Genomic DNA, 17,561 nt, shown 5'->3' with positions numbered 1-17,561 from the left:
CTGTCAGTGTACTGGGTTCTATGTTCTGTCAGTGTAGAGGTTCTATGTTCTGTCAGTGTAGAGGTTCTATGTTCTGTCAGTGTAGTGGTTATATGTTCTGTCATTGTAGTGGTTCTATGGTCTGTCAGTGTAGTGTGTTTTATGTTCTGTCAGTGTAGTGTGTTATATGTTCTGTCAGTGTAGAGGTTATATGTTCTGTCAGTGTAGTGTGTTCTATGTTCTGTCAGTGTAGTGGTTATATGTTCTGTCAGTGTACTGGGTTCTATGTTCTGTCAGTGTAGAGGTTCTATGTTCTGTCAGTGTAGAGGTTCTATGTTCTGTCAGTGTAGAGGTTATATGTTCTGTCATTGTAGTGGTTATATGTTCTGTCAGTGTAGAGGTTCTATGTTCTGTCAGTGTAGAGGTTCTATGTTCTGTCAGTGTATATGTTCTATGTTCTGTCAGTGTTTATGTGTTATATGTTCTGTCAGTGTAGAGGTTATATGTTCTGTCAGTGTAGTGTGTTCTATGTTCTTTCAGTGTAGTGGTTCTATGTTCTGTCAGTGTAGTGTGTTCTATGTCTAACAGTGTAGTGTTTTCTATGTTCTTTCAGTGCATAAGTTCTATGTTCTGTCAGTGTACTGTGTTCTAAACTCTTTCAGTGTAGTGTGTTTTATGTTCTGTCAGTTTAGAGGTTCTCTGTTCCGTCAATGTATTGTGTTCTATGTTCTGTCAGTGTGGTGTATTCTATGTTCTGTCAGTGTACTGTGTTCTAAACTCTTTCAGTGTAGTGTGTTTTATGTTCTGTCAGTTTAGAGGTTCTCTGTTCCGTCAATGTATTGTGTTCTATGTTCTGTCAGTGTGGTGTATTCTATGTTCTGTCGGTGTAGTGTGTTCTATGTTCTGTTATGGTAGTGTGTTCTATGTTCTGTCAGTGTAGTGTGTTCTATGTTCTGTCAGTGTAGTGTGTTCTATGTTCTGTCAGTGTAGTGTGTTCTATGTTCTGTCAGTGTAGTGTGTTTTATGTTCTGTTATGGTAGTGTGTTCTATGTTCTGTCAGTGTAGTGTGTTCTATGTTCTGTCAGTGTAGTGTGTTCTATGTTCTGTCAGTGTAGTGTGTTCTGTGGTCTGTCAGTGTAGTGTGTTTTATGTTCTGTTATGGTAGTGTGTTCTATGTTCTGTCAGTGTAGTGTGTTCTATGTTCTGTCAGTGTAGTGTGTTCTATGTTCTGTCAGTGTAGTGTGTTCTATATTCTGTCAGTGTAGTGTATTTTATGTTCTGTTATGGTAGTGTGTTCTATGTTCTGTCAGTGTAGTGTGTTCTATGTTCTGTCAGTGTAGTGTGTTTTATGTTCTTTTATGGTAGTGTATTCTATGTTCTGTCAGTGTAGTGTGTTCAATGTTCTGTCAGTGTATTGTTTTCTTTCAATGTAGAGATTGTATGTTCTGTCATGGCCCACATCTGTCAGCAGGAAGTGGCCTGCACTCCTGGGAATAGGGAATGGGGTTGGTAATCTAACAGCCGTTGTTTTGTGACAGATTGTGATTCAGAGGCAGATTGGTGGGTGAGAGGAGGGGGGTGCGTCATGCTGGGTATCTCTGCTGTTCCCTGGGGTATGACTTTGGGATCTCGGGCTCTGTCTGTCTGTCTGTCTGTCTGTCTGACACACAGCCCTAGACAATATGCAGTCCAGATTTGACTTGGATACTTTGGGTTTTAGTTTACCTCACCCTGTTGACTAACAGCGGCATTTACATTGTGGGTATTCTAATAGGGAGGGTGGATATTACCAGGAGTATATTTGAACCAAAGATAATTTGAAATGGTTTTCTGTGACATGAATTTGGCCAGAGAATGTCTGACCAATATGCACTTTGTCCAATGGGTTGACATCTGTTTCATGGTTGGTTGTCTTTCTGTCCAATGGGTTGACATCTGTTTCATGGTTGGTTGTCTTTCTGTCCAATGGGTTGACTTCTGTTTCATGGTTGGTTGTCTTTCTGTCCAATGGGTTGACTTCGGTTTCATGGTTGGTTGTCTTTCTGTCCAATGGGTTGACTTCTGTTTCATGGTTGGTTGTCTTTCTGTCCAATGGGTTGACTTCTGTTTCATGGTTGGTTGTCTTTCTGTCCAATGGGTTGACTTCTGTTTCATGGTTGGTTGTCTTTCTGTCCAATGGGTTGACTTCTGTTTCATGGTTGGTTGTCTTTCTGTCCAATGGGTTGACTTCTGTTTCATGGTTGGTTGTCTTTCTGTCCAATGGGTTGACTTCTGTTTCATGGTTGGTTGTCTTTCTGTCCAATGGGTTGACTTCTGTTTCATGGTTGGTTGTCTTTCTGTCCAATGGGTTGACTTCTGTTTCATGGTTGGTTGTCTTTCTGTCCAATGGGTTGACTTATGTCTTATAGTTGGTTGACTTTGTGACGTGTCCTTCTGCTTGTCTGCTGTTCACGTCACAGTCTGGTTGATTTTTTTTATCTGAAAACTAAACTGTATTAGATGCACTTAGATTCACTGAATGTCTATTCTGAAAGTCTATTGGGTGAAGTATAATGCACAGACATTCTGACAGGTGTTCTCTGATCTCAGATCATCTGATCTGACTAGATGTTCATGTCTGCTAGACAGTCTGACAGGTGTTCTCTGATCTCAGATCATCTGATCTGACTAGATGTTCATGTCTGCTAGACATTCTGACAGGTGTTCTCTGATCTCAGATCATCTGATCTGACTAGATGTTCATGTCTGCTAGACAGTCTGACAGGTGTTCTCTGATCTCAGATCACACTAGTCTCCCTCAGAGAGTTAACCTTGCTTTAGAGTCAGATGTTAATTGTATGTAACTACCGTAATGTAGCTGGACCCCAGGAAGAGTAGCTGCTGCCTTGGCAGAAACTAATTTGATCTATAATAAAATATGTCCTTTTCTATATCTGACCTTTAACTGTCAGGTAACTAAGAAGAAACCAATAGAGAAACCAGGCTCTGACGGGTGAACAGTCCTATTCTGGCTGTGCCAGGTGGAGATTATAAGAGTACATGGCCATTAAGGCCAGATTTTTCCTCAAGATGTTAAAAAGTTCACAGATGACCAGCAGGGTTTTTTATTTGTCTTTTTTCCCCTTTATTTAACTAGGGAAGTCAGTTAAGAACAAATTCTTATTTACAATGACGGCCTACCCCGGCTAAACCCTGCCCCAGATGACACTGAGCCAATTGTGCGCCGCCCTATGGGACTCCCAATCAAGGCCGGTTGTGACACAGCCCAGGATCGAACCAGGGTCTGTAGTGACGCCTCTAGCACTGAGATGCAGTGTCTTAGACCGCTGCACCACTCGGAAGCCAAAGAAAAATCACAGTGGTTGTAGAGTGTGCAACAGGTTAGTACCTCAGGAGTAAATGACAGGTGGCTTTTCATAGTCGAGCATTCAGAGGTCGAGACAGCAGGTGTGGTAGAGAGAGAGAGTCGAAAACAGCAGGTCTGGGACAAGGTAGCACGTCCGGTGAACAGGTCAGGGTTCCATAGCCGCCAGCAGAAGAGTTGAAACTGGAGCAGCAGCACGACCAGGTGGACTGGGGACAGGCAGGAGTCATCAGCCCAGGTAGTGCTGAGGCATGGTCCTAGGGCTCAGGACCTCCGAGTGGGGAGTGAGAGAGTGAGCGAGAGAGAGAGAATTAGAGGGAGCATACTTATAGTCACACAGGACACCAGATAAGACAGAAGAGTTACTCCAGATATAATAGACTGACCCTAGACCCCCTGGCACCTAGCATATTGCAGCATAGATACTGGAGGCTGAGACAGGGGGGTCAGGGGACACAGTGACCCTCTCCTATGATACCCCCGGACAGGGCCAACCAGGAAGGATATAACCCCATCCACTTTGCCAAAGCACAGCCCCACACCACTAGAGGGATATCAACAGACCACCAACTTACTACCCTGAGACAATTCTGAGTATAGCCCACGAAGATCTCCTCCACTGCACTATCCCAAGTGGGCGCAAAGCCGGACAGGTAGATCACATTAGTGACTCAACCCACTCAAGTGACACGCCTCTCCTAGGGACGGCATGGAGGAGCACTAGTAAGCCAGCCCTGGGCCAGAGACGGGTCTTCAGGAAAGACTTAAAGGTCGAGACTGAGTTTGTGTCTCTCACTTGGATAGGCAGACCATTCTATAAAAATGTAGCTCTGTAGGAGAAAACCCTGCCTCCAGCTGTTTGCTGGAGGCACAATAAGGAGGCCTGCATCTTGTGACCGTAGCGTACGTATAGGTATGTACTGCAGGACCACATCGGAGAGATAGGTAGGAGCAAGCCAATGTCATCTTTTGTAGGTTGGCAGTAAAACCTTGAGATCAACCCTAGCCTTAACAAGAAGCCAGTGTAGAGAGGCTAGCATTGGAGTAATATGATCAAATGTTTTTGTTTTAGTCAAGATTTTAGCAGCCGTGTTTAGCACTAACGGAAGTTTATTTAATGCTTTATCCGGATACCCAGAGAGTACATCATTGCAGTAGTCTAATCTAGAAGTGACAAAAGCATGGATTATCTTTTCTGTATCATTCTGGACAGAACTTTTCAGATTTTTGCAATGTTACGAAGATGGAAAGAATTTGTCTTTGAAATATTCTTGATATGTTTGTCAAAAGAGAGGTCAGGGTCCAGCTTAATGCCGTGGTCCTTCAGTTTCATTTGAGATGACTTTACAACCAAGATGAATTGTCAGATCCAACAGCAGATCTCTTTGTGTCTTTGGATCTAGAACTAGTATCTCTGTTTTTGCTGCCATCCACTTCCTTATGTCTGAAACACAGGCTTCCAGGGAATTTTGGGGCTTCAGCCATGTTATTGAAATGTACAGCTGTTTGTCATCCGCATAACAGTGAAAGTTGCCATTGTGTTTTCTGAAAAACATCACCAAGAGGTAGAATATACAGTGAAAACAATAGTGGTCCTAAAACGGAACCATGAGAAACACCGAAACTTACAATTGATTTGTCAGAAGACAAACCATCCACAGAGACAAACTGATAGCTTTTTCCAACAGATAAGATCTAAACCAGGCCAGAACTTGTCCGTGTAGACCAAATTGGGTTTCCAATCTCTCTAAAAGAATGTGATGATCGATGGTGTCAAAAGCAGCACTGAGGTCTAGGAGCACGAGGACAGATGCAGAGCCTTGGTCTGATGCCATTAAAATGTAATTTACCTTCACGAGTGCAGTCTCAGTGCTATGATGGGGTCTAAAACCAGACTCAAGCATTTCGTATACTTTATTTGTCTTCAGGAACTTTTTCTAAAATGTTTGAGAGGAATGGGAGATTCGATATAGGCCGATAGTTTTTTATATTTTCCGAGTCAAGGTTTGGCTTTTTCAAGAGAGGCTTTATTACTGCCACTTTCAGTGAGTTTGTTACACATCCAGAGGATAGTGAGCCAGTTTTTCAAGGTTTAGGAGAAGACTCAGATGCAGTTTCGAAGTAACAAAAGTTTATTACAAAAATAGGGGGGCAGGCAAACGAAAGGTCAAGGGCAGGCAGAGATCAGTAGTTCAGAGCAGAGTCCGAAAGGTACAGAATGGCAGGCAGGCTCAGGGTCAGGGCAGGCAGAGGTCAGTAATCCAGGGTGGTGTGACAAGATACATAACGACAGACAGGCTCAGGGTCAAGGCAAGCAGAATGGTCAAAAACCAGGAAAGCTAGAAAACAGGAACTAGAGACAGACAGGCGCACAGGAAAAAACGCTGGTAGGCTTGACGAAGCAAAATGAACTGGCAACAGACAAACAGAGATCACACGTATAAATACACTGAGGATAATGAGGAAGATGGACCACACCAAAGACAGGGAGGTGGAGACAAGCACAAAGACAGGTGAAACAGATCAAGTGTGTGACACATATATTATGTTCAAGCACAGGAAGTAGCTCTTTCAGTAGTTTAGTTGGAATAGGGTCCAGTATGCAGCTTGAAGATTTAGAGGCCATGACTATATTCATGAATGTGTAAAGAGATTCTGTCACGTTCGTCATAATGAATAGACCCAGCGTGAGTAGAGTTCCACATATTTTTAATAAACAGAAACTCACTGAACAAAACAACAAACGACCAACCAAATTAAACGTGACACTACTGTTGTGCACTAAGGCAACTAAATGTAGAAAAGATCCCACGAATAACCATGGGGAAATGGCTACCTAAATATGATCCCCAATCAGAGACAACAATAAACAGCTTCCTCTGATTGGGAACCATATCAGGCCACAATAGACATACAAATTCACCTAGATGACCCACCCAAGTCACTATCACGCCCCAACCAACACAGAGAATAAACAGCTTACTATGGTCAGAGCGTGACAGATTCAGGATAAAAAAAACTTCAGTGTCTCCATTGATCCAAGTTCCTGGCAGTTTTGTGCAGGCTCAGGACAACTGAGCATTGGAGAAATACGCAGATTCGAAGAGGAGTCCGTAATTCGCTTTCTAATGATCATGATCTTTTCTTTTCATCACTGCTGACGTGAAAGTGAAAGGTACAGTGATTTCTCAACTAAAACTTTTGCTGCGGGATTTGGAGGTAATTTGTGGTTTAGTATGGTACCCTGCGTCACTGATTATTAGAGCACTGATTATGCTTTTGGGTCCCAAGGCGTAAATGTGTCTCTAACTGACAATGAATGTGCGACATAAACCAAATAGAAACTGATAATTGTGCACGACTTCAAAATTGAATTTCAATTAACTGAATGATGAAAATGAAGAAGGGGATTGAATTTATTACAATAGTGTAAGAATTGCTATTCCTCTGTGCTGCACGCGCACACCCGGAAAAATACACTTATTTCATTGTTTCTACTCGTCAGTATTACTTACTAAAGTTGTTGTTACAAGGTTTTTATTCTAAGAGAAACTAAAATGTTCAATTATATTCCATGATATTCTTAAAAAACTTCTTATGGCTGCAGGGGCAGTATTGAGTAGCTTGGATGAAAAGGTGCCCAGAGGTGCCCAGAGTAAACTGCCTGCTTCTCAGTCCCAGTTGCTAATATATGCATATTATTAGTCTATTTGGATAGAAAACACTCTGAAGTTTCTAAAACTGTTTGACTGATGTCTGTGAGTAAAACAGAACTCATATAGCAGGCAAAAACCTGAGAAAAAAATCCAACCAGGAAGTGGGAAATCTGAGGTTTGTAGGTTTTCAACTCATCGCCTATCAAATACACAGTCGGATATGGGTCATTTTGGACAACAGTCTTTAGAAACTTGTCTGATGCTTCTACTGTGAAGTGGGGCTGAAGGAGACAGGAATTAGTCAGGTCTGCCATGAGCTGAACATGCGCTGACCATGCGCGTTCATGTGAGAGCGAGCTCTGTTCTATCACATTTCTGAAGACAAAGGAATTCTCCGGTTGGAACATTATTGAAGATTTATGTTAAAAACATCCTAAAGATTGATTCTATACATCGTTTGACATGTTTCTACTGACTGTTACGGAACTTTTTGACATTTCGTTTGCTTTTAGTGAACGCGCTTCGTGACTTTGGATTTGTTTACCAAATGCGCTAACAAAAGAAGCTATTTGGACATAAATGATGGGTATTACCGAATAAATCAAACATTTATTGTGGAACTGGGATTCCTGGGAGTGCATTCTGATGAAGATCATCAAAGGTAAGTGAATATTTCTAATGTTATTTCTGACTTCTGTTGACTGCACAATATGGCGGGTACCTGTATAGCTTGATTGGGCTCTGAGCGCCGACTTCAGATTATTGCATGGTTTTTGCTTTTTCCGTAAAGCTTTTTGAAATCTGACACAGTGGTTGCATTAAGAACAAGTTTATTTTTAATTATATGTAAAACATGTATCTTTCATCAAAGTCTATGATGAGTATTTCTGTTATTTGATGTGGCTCTCTGCAATTTCTCCGGATATTTTGGAGGCATTTCTGAACATGGCGCCAATGTAAACTGAGGTTTTTGGATATAAATATGAACTTTACCGAACAAAACATATATGTATTGTGTAACATGAAGTCCTATGAGTGTCATCTGATGAAGATCATCAAAGGTTAGTGATACATTTTATCTCTATTTCTGCTTTTTGTGACTCCTGTCTTTGGCTGGAAAAATGGCTGTGTTTTTCTGTGATCTGGCGGTGACCTAACATAATCGTTTGTGGGGCTTTCGCTGTAAAGCCTTTTTGAAATCGGACACTGTGGTGGAATTAACAAGAAGTGTATCTTTAAAATGGTGTGAAATACTTGTATGTCTGAGGAATTTTTATTATGAGATTTCTGTTGTTTGAATTTGGCACCCTGCACTTTCACTGGCTGTTGTCATATCGATCCCGTTAACGGGATTGCAGCCCAAAGAAGTTTTAAGATATATGTGTTGACTGAATATAAGCAAGTGATGTCTGCTAAATAATCAAGATGATGGCGCAGGTATATAGCCTCGGCACCTACATAAAGCTGAGTGACTCACTCATTCATGGCTTTGGATCAACATAAATAAGTACCAACATTCTTTCTGATAGTCTTTAATAAAGAAATGTTTTGGTTATCCTGACCTGGACACCATGTATTATAATAGTCCATTATGGGCTGTTAGCAGGACAATAGACTCTTGCCAACACCTCTCTGTATTTGATTATATTTCATAAATGATCATAGGAAGTCGGCTTCCGAACCCAAAAGTCAGTGAACTTTTGGGTTCTTTCATGATAGTTTTTGCGAATAGCACTGTCCGTGATCAAAATCCCCAAGTCTACCAGTATTTTTGAAATGTCTCCAGTAGATTTTCCGTTCCTCCTGAAAGCCCTAATCCGCTGTATGTTGTTACAACCGTACCCTCATCCTACTCCTCCTCTGTTCCTCAGGTGATGTAGAGGTTAACCCAGGCTCTGTGTGTCCCCAGGCGCTCTCATTTGTTGACTTCTGTAACGGTAAAAGCCTTGGTTTGATGCATGTTAACATCAGAAGCCTCCTCCCTAAGTTTGTTTTACTCACTGCTTTAGCACACTCCGCCAACCCTGATGTCCTTGCCGTGTCTGAATCCTGGCTTAGGAAGGCCACCAGAAATTCTGAGATTTCCATCCCCAACTACAACATTTTCCTGTCAAGATAGAACTGCCAAATGGGGAAGAGTTGCAGCAGAGAGAGCCTACAAAGTTCTGTCATACTTTCCAGGTCTATGCCCAAACAGTTCGAGCTTCTAATTTAAAAAATGAATCTCTCCAGAAATGAGTCTCTCACTGTTGCCACCTGTTATAGACCTCCTAAGCTCCCAGCTGTGCCCTGGACACCATATGTGAATTGATGGCCCCCCATCTATCTTCAGAGTTCGTTCTGTTAGGTGACCTAAACTGGGATATGCTTAACACCCCGGCAGTCCTACAATCTAAGCTAGATGCCCTCAATCTCACACAAATGATCAAGGAACCCACCAGGTACAACCCTAAATACGTAAACATGGGCACCCTCATAGATATTATCCTGACCAACTTGCCCTCCAAATACATCTCTGATGTTTTCAATAAGGATCTCAGCGATCACTGCCTCATTGCCTGCATCCACTATGGGTCCGTGGTCAAACGACCACCCCTCATCACTGTCAAACGCTCCCTAAAACACTTCTGCGAGTAGGCCTTTCTAAACAACCTGGCCCGGGTATCCTGGAAGGATATTGACCTCAGTTCAGCTATTGGAAAGGACTTGTGGCCAAATCAGCTACAGGACATGTGTCCACATCAGCTATAGGATGGGACTTGTGGACAGGTCAGCTATAGGTCAGGACTTGTGGACATGTCATCTATAGGTCAGGACATGTGGTCAGTTCAGCTATAGGACATGTGGAAAGGTCAGCTATGGGACAGGGCATGAGGACAGGTCAGCTATAGAGCAGCTATATGTCATCTATAGGACAGGGCATGTGGACAGATCAACTAAAGGTCAGCTATAGGACAGGACATGTGGATAGATCAGCTATGGAACAGGACTTAATGACAGGTCAGCTATAGGACAGCTATAGGTCAGCTATGGGGCAGGACATGACGACAGATCAGGTAAAGGTCAGATATAGATAAGGACATATGGACTTTGCTCCTTGACCTCACATTGACCTCTCATTGACCTCACTTTCTCCTTACCCACACTGTTCTTCAGAAGTCCCTCCCTTCAACCCTCCCTCTGGAATGGCTGGATGTCAGTTAGCAGTGTGTGATAGCAGACAGAAACAGTAGTGACTGTTGGGTGGCAGGTTAGACAGTGTCCCGCAGATTAATGCTGTAATTTAAGAGATTAAGACACCGAATGGCCCACATGTAGAAATAAACTCATTTATTTTTTCATGACCCGGTCTTTAAAGATAATTAGTAAAAATCCAAATAACTTCACAGATCTTCATTGTAAAGGTTTTAAACACTTTTTCCCAATGTTTAATGAACCATAAACAATTAATGAACATTAAACACTGTTTCCCAAACAATTAATGAAAATGCACCTGTGGAACGGTCGTTAAGACACTAACAGCTTACAGACGGTAGGCAATTAAGGTCGCAGTTATGAAAACTTAGGACACTAACGAGGCCTTTCTACTGACTCTGAAAAACACCAAAAGAAAGATGGCCAGGGTCCCTGCTCATCTGCGTGAACGTGCCTTAGGCATGTTGCAAGGGGCATGAGGACTGCAGATGTGGCCAGGGCAATAAATTGCAATGTCCGTACTGTGACATACCTAAGACAGCGCTACAGGGAGACAGGACGGACAGCTGATTGTCCTCGCAGTGGCAGACCACGTGTAACAACACCTGCACAGGATCGGTACATCCAAACATCACACCTGCAGGACAGGTACAGGATGGCAACAACAACTGCCCGTGTTACACCAGGAATGCACAATCCCTCCATCAGTGCTCAGACTGTCCGCAATAGGCTGAGAGAGGCTGAAACTGAGGGCTTGTAGGCCTGTTGTAAGGCAGGTCCTCACCAGACATCACCGGCAACAACGTCGCCTATGTACACAAACCCACCGTGGCTGGACCAGACAGGACTGGCAAAAAGTGCTCTTCACAGACGAGTCACGGTTTTGTCTCACCAGGGGTGATGGTTGGATTCGCGTTTATCGTCGAAGGAATGAGCATTACACCGAGGCCTGTACCCTGGAGCGGGATGGATTTGGAGGTGGAGTGTCCGTCATGGTCTGGGGCGGTGTGTCACAGCATCATCGGACTGAGCTTGATGTCATTACAGACAATCTCAACGCTGTGCGTTACAGGGAAGACATCCTACTCCCTCATGTGGTACCCTTCTGCAGGCTCATCCTGACATGACCCTCCAGCATGACAATGCCACCAGCCATACTGCTCGTTCTGTGTGTGATTTCCTGCAAGACAGGAATTTCAGTGTTCTGCCATGGCCAGCAAAGAACCCGGATCTCAATCCCATTGAGCACATCCGGGACCTGTTGGATCGGAGGGTGAGGGCTAGGGCCAATCCCCTCAGAAATGTCCGGTAACTTGCAGGTGTCTTGGTGGAAGAGTGGGGTAACATCTCACAGCAAGAACTGGCAAATCTGGTGCCGTCCATGAGGAGGAGATGCACTGCAGTACTTAATGCAGCTGGTGGCCACACCAGATACTGACTGTTACTTTTGATTTTGACCCCCGCCTTTGTTTAGAGACACATTATTCCATTTCTGTTCGTCACATGTCTGTGGAACTTGTTCAGTTTATGTCTGAGTTGTTGAATCTTGTTATGTTCATACAAATATTTAAACATGTTAAGTTTGCTGAAAATAAACACAGTTGACAATGAGGACCTTTCTTTTTTTGTTGAGTTTATAACTAATATATTGTAATTTAATAATGCAGTTTGATGGGACAGAAAGTGGAAAGGGAAGTGGAATTTTAAATGTTGCTTACTGGACCTGATCTAGATTGTGTTACAACCAGATAAGATCAGACCAGTGATTTAATCATCTTTAATGCCTCAGTTTAATCACCCCCAACAACCTGCTGCCAAGACTGAAGACAACACAATTCTCTGCAATTGGGGGGAGGGGTTAGAGTTAGAGATGTGGTCATTGAGAAACATGCCAGAATGTCTCCTAGATTTGAAATCTCACTGAATTAAGAGGCTCTCCTTGCGTCACAGTGTTTTTGTAATGAGTTGCCATGATGTTTTGATATAAACCAACTAAATTGCTTCCAGTTAATTGGGAACTGCCAACCAGATTCAGATTCGTAGTAATTTGGTAACAATTACTGTGGCAGAATGCGGAGAAAGACTAACAAGATAAGGATTCTAGCACTGCTTCAAATGTTCTACAAGTCTTCTGCTGTTACAAATCAAATCAAATGTATTTGTAAAGCCCTTCGTACATCAGCTGATATCTCAAAGTGCTGAACAGAAACCCAGCCCAAAACCCCAAACAGCAAGCAATGCAGGTGTAGAAGCACGGTGGTTACATGGTGATGTACCACAGCTTCAGTTGTTAATGTGTTACATGGTGATGTACCACAGCTTCAGTTGTTATCGTGTTACATGGTGATGTACCACAGCTTCAGTTGTTATCGTGTTACATGGTGATGTAGCACAGCTTCAGTTGTTAACATGTTACATGGTGATGTAGCACAGCTTCAGTTGTTAATGTGTTACATGGTCATGTACCACAGCTTCAGTTGTTAATGTGTTACATGGTGATGTACCACAGCTTCAGTTGTTAACGTGTTACATGGTGATGTACCACAGCTTCAGTTGTTAATGTGTTACATGGTCATGTACCACAGCTTCAGTTGTTAATGTGTTACATGGTGATGTACCACAGCTTCAGTTGTTAACGTGTTACATGGTCATGTACCACAGCTTCAGTTGTTAATGTGTTACATGGTGATGTACCACAGCTTCAGTTGTTAATGTGTTACATGGTGATGTACCACAGCTTCAGTTGTTAACGTGTTACATGGTCATGTACCACAGCTTCAGTTGTTAATGTGTTACATGGTGATGTACCACAGCTTCAGTTGTTAATGTGTTACATGGTGATGTACCACAGCTTCAGTTGTTAACGTGTTACATGGTGATGTACCACAGCTTCAGTTGTTAACGTGTTACATGGTGATGTAGCACAGCTTCAGTTGTTAATGTGTTACATGGTGATGTAGCACAGCTTCAGTTGTTAACGTGTTACATGGTGATGTACCACAGCTTCAGTTGTTAACATGTTACATGGTGATGTACCACAGCTTCAGTTGTTAATGTGTTACATGGTGATGTACCACAGCTTCAGTTGTTAATGTGTTACATGGTGATGTACCACAGCTTCAGTTGTTAATATGTTTTTTCTCCAGGGTCGAAGGTTGATTACAGAGTGTGTTATGGTACTCTATGATGCTTGCTTTATCAATCACACTGATCGCTATCCAAGCGTTCAGATGTTTTTGGAAAGGAAATCACAGTAGCTTAAATAGTCAAGTGTATGTGAAAGCATTCATCATGGTTTACACCCCTGAAAAAGCTATGTTCTTCTCCTTCCCTGACTGTTCCTAAATTATTTTATTCCTAACTTAATCCGCCAAGACAATGTGCTGTAGGACGTTGGTACCCAGCCAGGCTCCAAGACAATGTGCTGTAGGACGTTGGTACCCAGCCAGGCCCCAAGACAATGTGCTGTAGGACGTTGGTACCCAGCCAGGCTCCAAGACAATGTGCTGTAGGACCTTGGTACCCAGCCAGGCTCCAAGACAATGTGCTGTAGGACGTTGGTACCCAGCCAGGCTCCAAGACAATGTGCTGTAGGACGTTGGTACCCAGCCAGGCTCCAAGACAATGTGCTGTAGGACGTTGGTACCCAGCCAGGCTCCAAGACAATGTGCTCTAGGATGTTGGTACCCACCCAGGCTCCAAGACAATGTGCTGTAGGACGTTGGTACCCAGCCAGGCTCCAAGACAATGTGCTGTAGGATGTTGGTACCCAGCCAGGCTCCAAGACAATGTGCTGTAGGACGTTGGTACCCAGCCAGGCTCCAAGACAATGTGCTGTAGGATGTTGGTACCCAGCCAGGCTCCAAGACAATGTGCTGTAGGACGTTGGTACCCAGCCAGGCACTAATGCGTCTCTCTCTCTCCTCACTGAATGAATGATAATTGGATGAATGGGTGATAATTGTGCTCTTTACTTCACAATTGAAGTTAAATGAGGCCTAACTGAATGATAAAGAGGGTGAAGAAGTGTAATGATGAGTTTGTGTTATTCCCGTTTATCATTCAGCACATGACCACTTATGCGGCAGCATTCCTCTGGCTACTATGCAAAAACTAGTAACATATTAAAAGTACAATTAAAATATGCTATTCTGTTGTCAATGGCTGAATGGATGCCAGCAACCAGATAGAAACTGATAATGGTGCATGTGACTTCAGTTTGGAAAACCACCGATGTTCAAACCAAGTACTTGCTCAATGGCTTTCGATATCTGGAGATAAAACCAATCCAGCGGGGGAGTGACTGTCTGAGAATGGGCACAATACAGTGTCTGATTGTCACGTAGAGTAGGCAGAAGGCTAAATTGGAAAACCTAACCTCTATCAAAATAAAAAGATGGCAGAGCTGCAAAAGTTTTTCTGTGCAAAGGTGTTTATTTACAAAGTGATTCTGGAAGAAAAACAACAGTACTGCCATCAAACGTCTACCTGATGGGACAGCTTAAAAACAATGCTGCCCCATCCACAGCTAAAAACAATGCTGCCCCATCCACAGCTAAAAACAATGCTGCCCCATCCACAGCTAAAAACAATGCTGCCCCATCCACAGCTAAAAACAATGCTACCCCATCCACAGCTAAAAACAATGCTGCCCCATCCACAGCTAAAAACAATGCTACCCCATCCAGAGCTAAAAACAATGCTGCCCCATCCACAGCTAAAAACAATGCTGCCCCATCCTCAGCTAAAAACAATGCTGCCCCATCCACAGCTAAAAACAATGCTACCCCATCCACAGCTAAAAACAATGCTGCCCCATCCACAGCTAAAAACAATGCTGCCCCATCCACAGCTAAACACAATGCTACCCCATCCACAGCTAAAAACAATGCTGCCCCATCCACAGCTAAACACAATGCTGCCCCCATCCACAGCTAAACACAATGCTGCCCCATCCACAGCTAAACAGAATGCTGCCCCATCCACAGCTAAACAGAATGCTGCCCCATCCACAGCTAAACACAATGCTGCCCCATCCACAGCTAAACACAATGCTGCCCCCATCCACAGCTAAAAACAATGCTGCCCCATCCACAGCTAAACACAATGCTGCCCCATCCACAGCTAAACACAATGCTGCCCCCATCCACAGCTAAATACAATGCTGCCCCATCCACAGCTAAACACAATGCTGCCCCATCCACAGCTAAAAACAATGCTGCCCCCATCCACAGCTAAAAACAATGCTGCCCCATCCACAGCTAAACACAATGCTGCCCCATCCACAGCTAAAAACAATGCTACCCCATCCACAGCTAAACACAATGCTGCCCCATCCACAGCTAAACACAATGCTGCCACATCCACAGCTAAACACAATGCTGCCCCATCCACAGCTTAAAACAATGCTGCCCCATCCACAGCTAAAAACAATGCTACCCCATCCACAGCTAAAAACAATGCTGCCCCATCCACAGCTAAAAACAATGCTGCCCCATCCACAGCTAAATACAATGCTGCCCCATCCACAGCTAAACACAATGCTGCCCCATCCACAGCTAAAAACAATGCTGCCCCCATCCACAGCTAAACACAATGCTGCCCCATCCACAGCTAAAAACAATGCTGCCCCATCCACAGCTAAACACAATGCTGCCCCATCCACAGCTAAACACAATGCTGCCCCATCCACAGCTAAACACAATGCTGCCCCATCCACAGCTAAACACAATGCTGCCCCATCCACAGCTTAAAACAATGCTGCCCCATCCACAGCTAAAAACAATGCTACCCCATCCACAGCTAAAAACAATGCTGCCCCATCCACAGCTAAAAACAATGCTGCCCCATCCACAGCTAAACACAATGCTGCCCCATCCACAGCTAAACACAATGCTGCCCCATCCACAGCTTAAAACAATGCTGCCCCATCCACAGCTAAAAACAATGCTACCCCATCCACAGCTAAACACAATGCTGCCCCATCCACAGCTTAAAACAATGCTGCCCCATCCACAGCTAAAAACAATGCTACCCCATCCACAGCTAAAAACAATGCTGCCCCATCCACAGCTAAAAACAATGCTGCCCCATCCACAGCTAAACACAATGCTGCCCCATCCACCGCTCGATCCAAAATGTCTCTCCATGAACTGAAAGAGAGTTTCCTTTTGTAGGGCTAGCCCCTCCCCTCAGAACAATTAACACTAATTAATTGAACAATTACCTATACAATCCTACATTTTCCATTTAACTAAACATACTAAAGTATATACATTGCAACAAGTTTTTTATGAAACAATATCACAATATAACATTTACAAAATTATATAATTACTGACAGTGTCTTTCAATATGGCCATTTACATTAATGAGCCATTCGGGACAGGCACTACAAAGTCAGCCCAATTCCCTTAGCTCGGGTCCTTATCCAGCATACCTGGAAGCTACAGAGATGGAGAGAGAGAGGAACAGAACAAACAAACAACGCTCATCCATAACATCGAGTATAATAAATATTACTTATTAAATATGAACACTTGTCTGTTTATATCTTTATCCCATAACCGGTTACTGACGTAAGTGTGAAATGTATGTACTAAGATAGAGAAGTTAAGTTGTGTGTCGACCCACATTGTTAACTTATCTGATAACGGAGCAGGGAGGAATGAAGAATGTGTGCATGCGTTAACTTCTTATGGCTACGATCCCTTTAACGGGATCAATATGACAACAGCCAGTGAAAGTGCAGGGTGCCAAATTCAAACAACAGAAATCTCATAATTAAAATTCCTCAAACATATAAGTATCTTATACCATTTCAAAGGTAATCTTGTTAATCCCACCACAGTGTCCGATTTCAAAAAGGCTTTACAGCGAAAGCCCCACAAACAATTATGTTAGGTCACCGCCAAATCACAGAAAAACACAGCCATTTTTCCAGCCAAAGACAGGAGTCACAAAAAGCAGAAATAGAGATAAAATGAATCACTAACCTTTGATGATCTTCATCAGATGACACTCATAGGACGTCATGTTACACAATACATATATGTTTTGTTCGGTAAAGTTCATATTTATATTAAAAAATCTGAGTTTACATTGGCGCGTTATGTTCAGTAGTTCCAAAAACATCCGGTGATTTTGCAGAGAGCCACATCAATTTACAGAAATACTCATCATAAATGTTGATCAAAATTACAAGTGTTATACATGGAATTTTAGATCCACTTCTCCTTAATGCAACCACTGTGTCAGATTTCAATAAAGCTTTACGGAAAAAGCAAACCATGCAATAGTCTGAGGTCGGCGCTCAGAGCCCAATCAAGACAAAAAGATATCCGCCATATTGTGCAGTCAACAGAAGT

The 17,561-nt window shown here is 43.1% G+C and overlaps 1 protein-coding gene across 3 annotated transcripts in view; it reads left to right on the top strand.

Annotated features, from left to right (window-relative positions):
* The window catches only part of slc4a4a (solute carrier family 4 member 4a), a 249,535-nt gene that overhangs the window by 159,738 nt on the left and 72,236 nt on the right, over positions 1-17,561 (top strand). The window lies entirely within an intron of this gene.

This window comes from Salvelinus alpinus, chromosome 5 (genome assembly GCF_045679555.1).
Source record: "Salvelinus alpinus chromosome 5, SLU_Salpinus.1, whole genome shotgun sequence".
NCBI classification, from domain to species: domain Eukaryota; kingdom Metazoa; phylum Chordata; class Actinopteri; order Salmoniformes; family Salmonidae; genus Salvelinus; species Salvelinus alpinus.
This window is presented reverse-complemented; position numbering and strand designations above follow the sequence as displayed.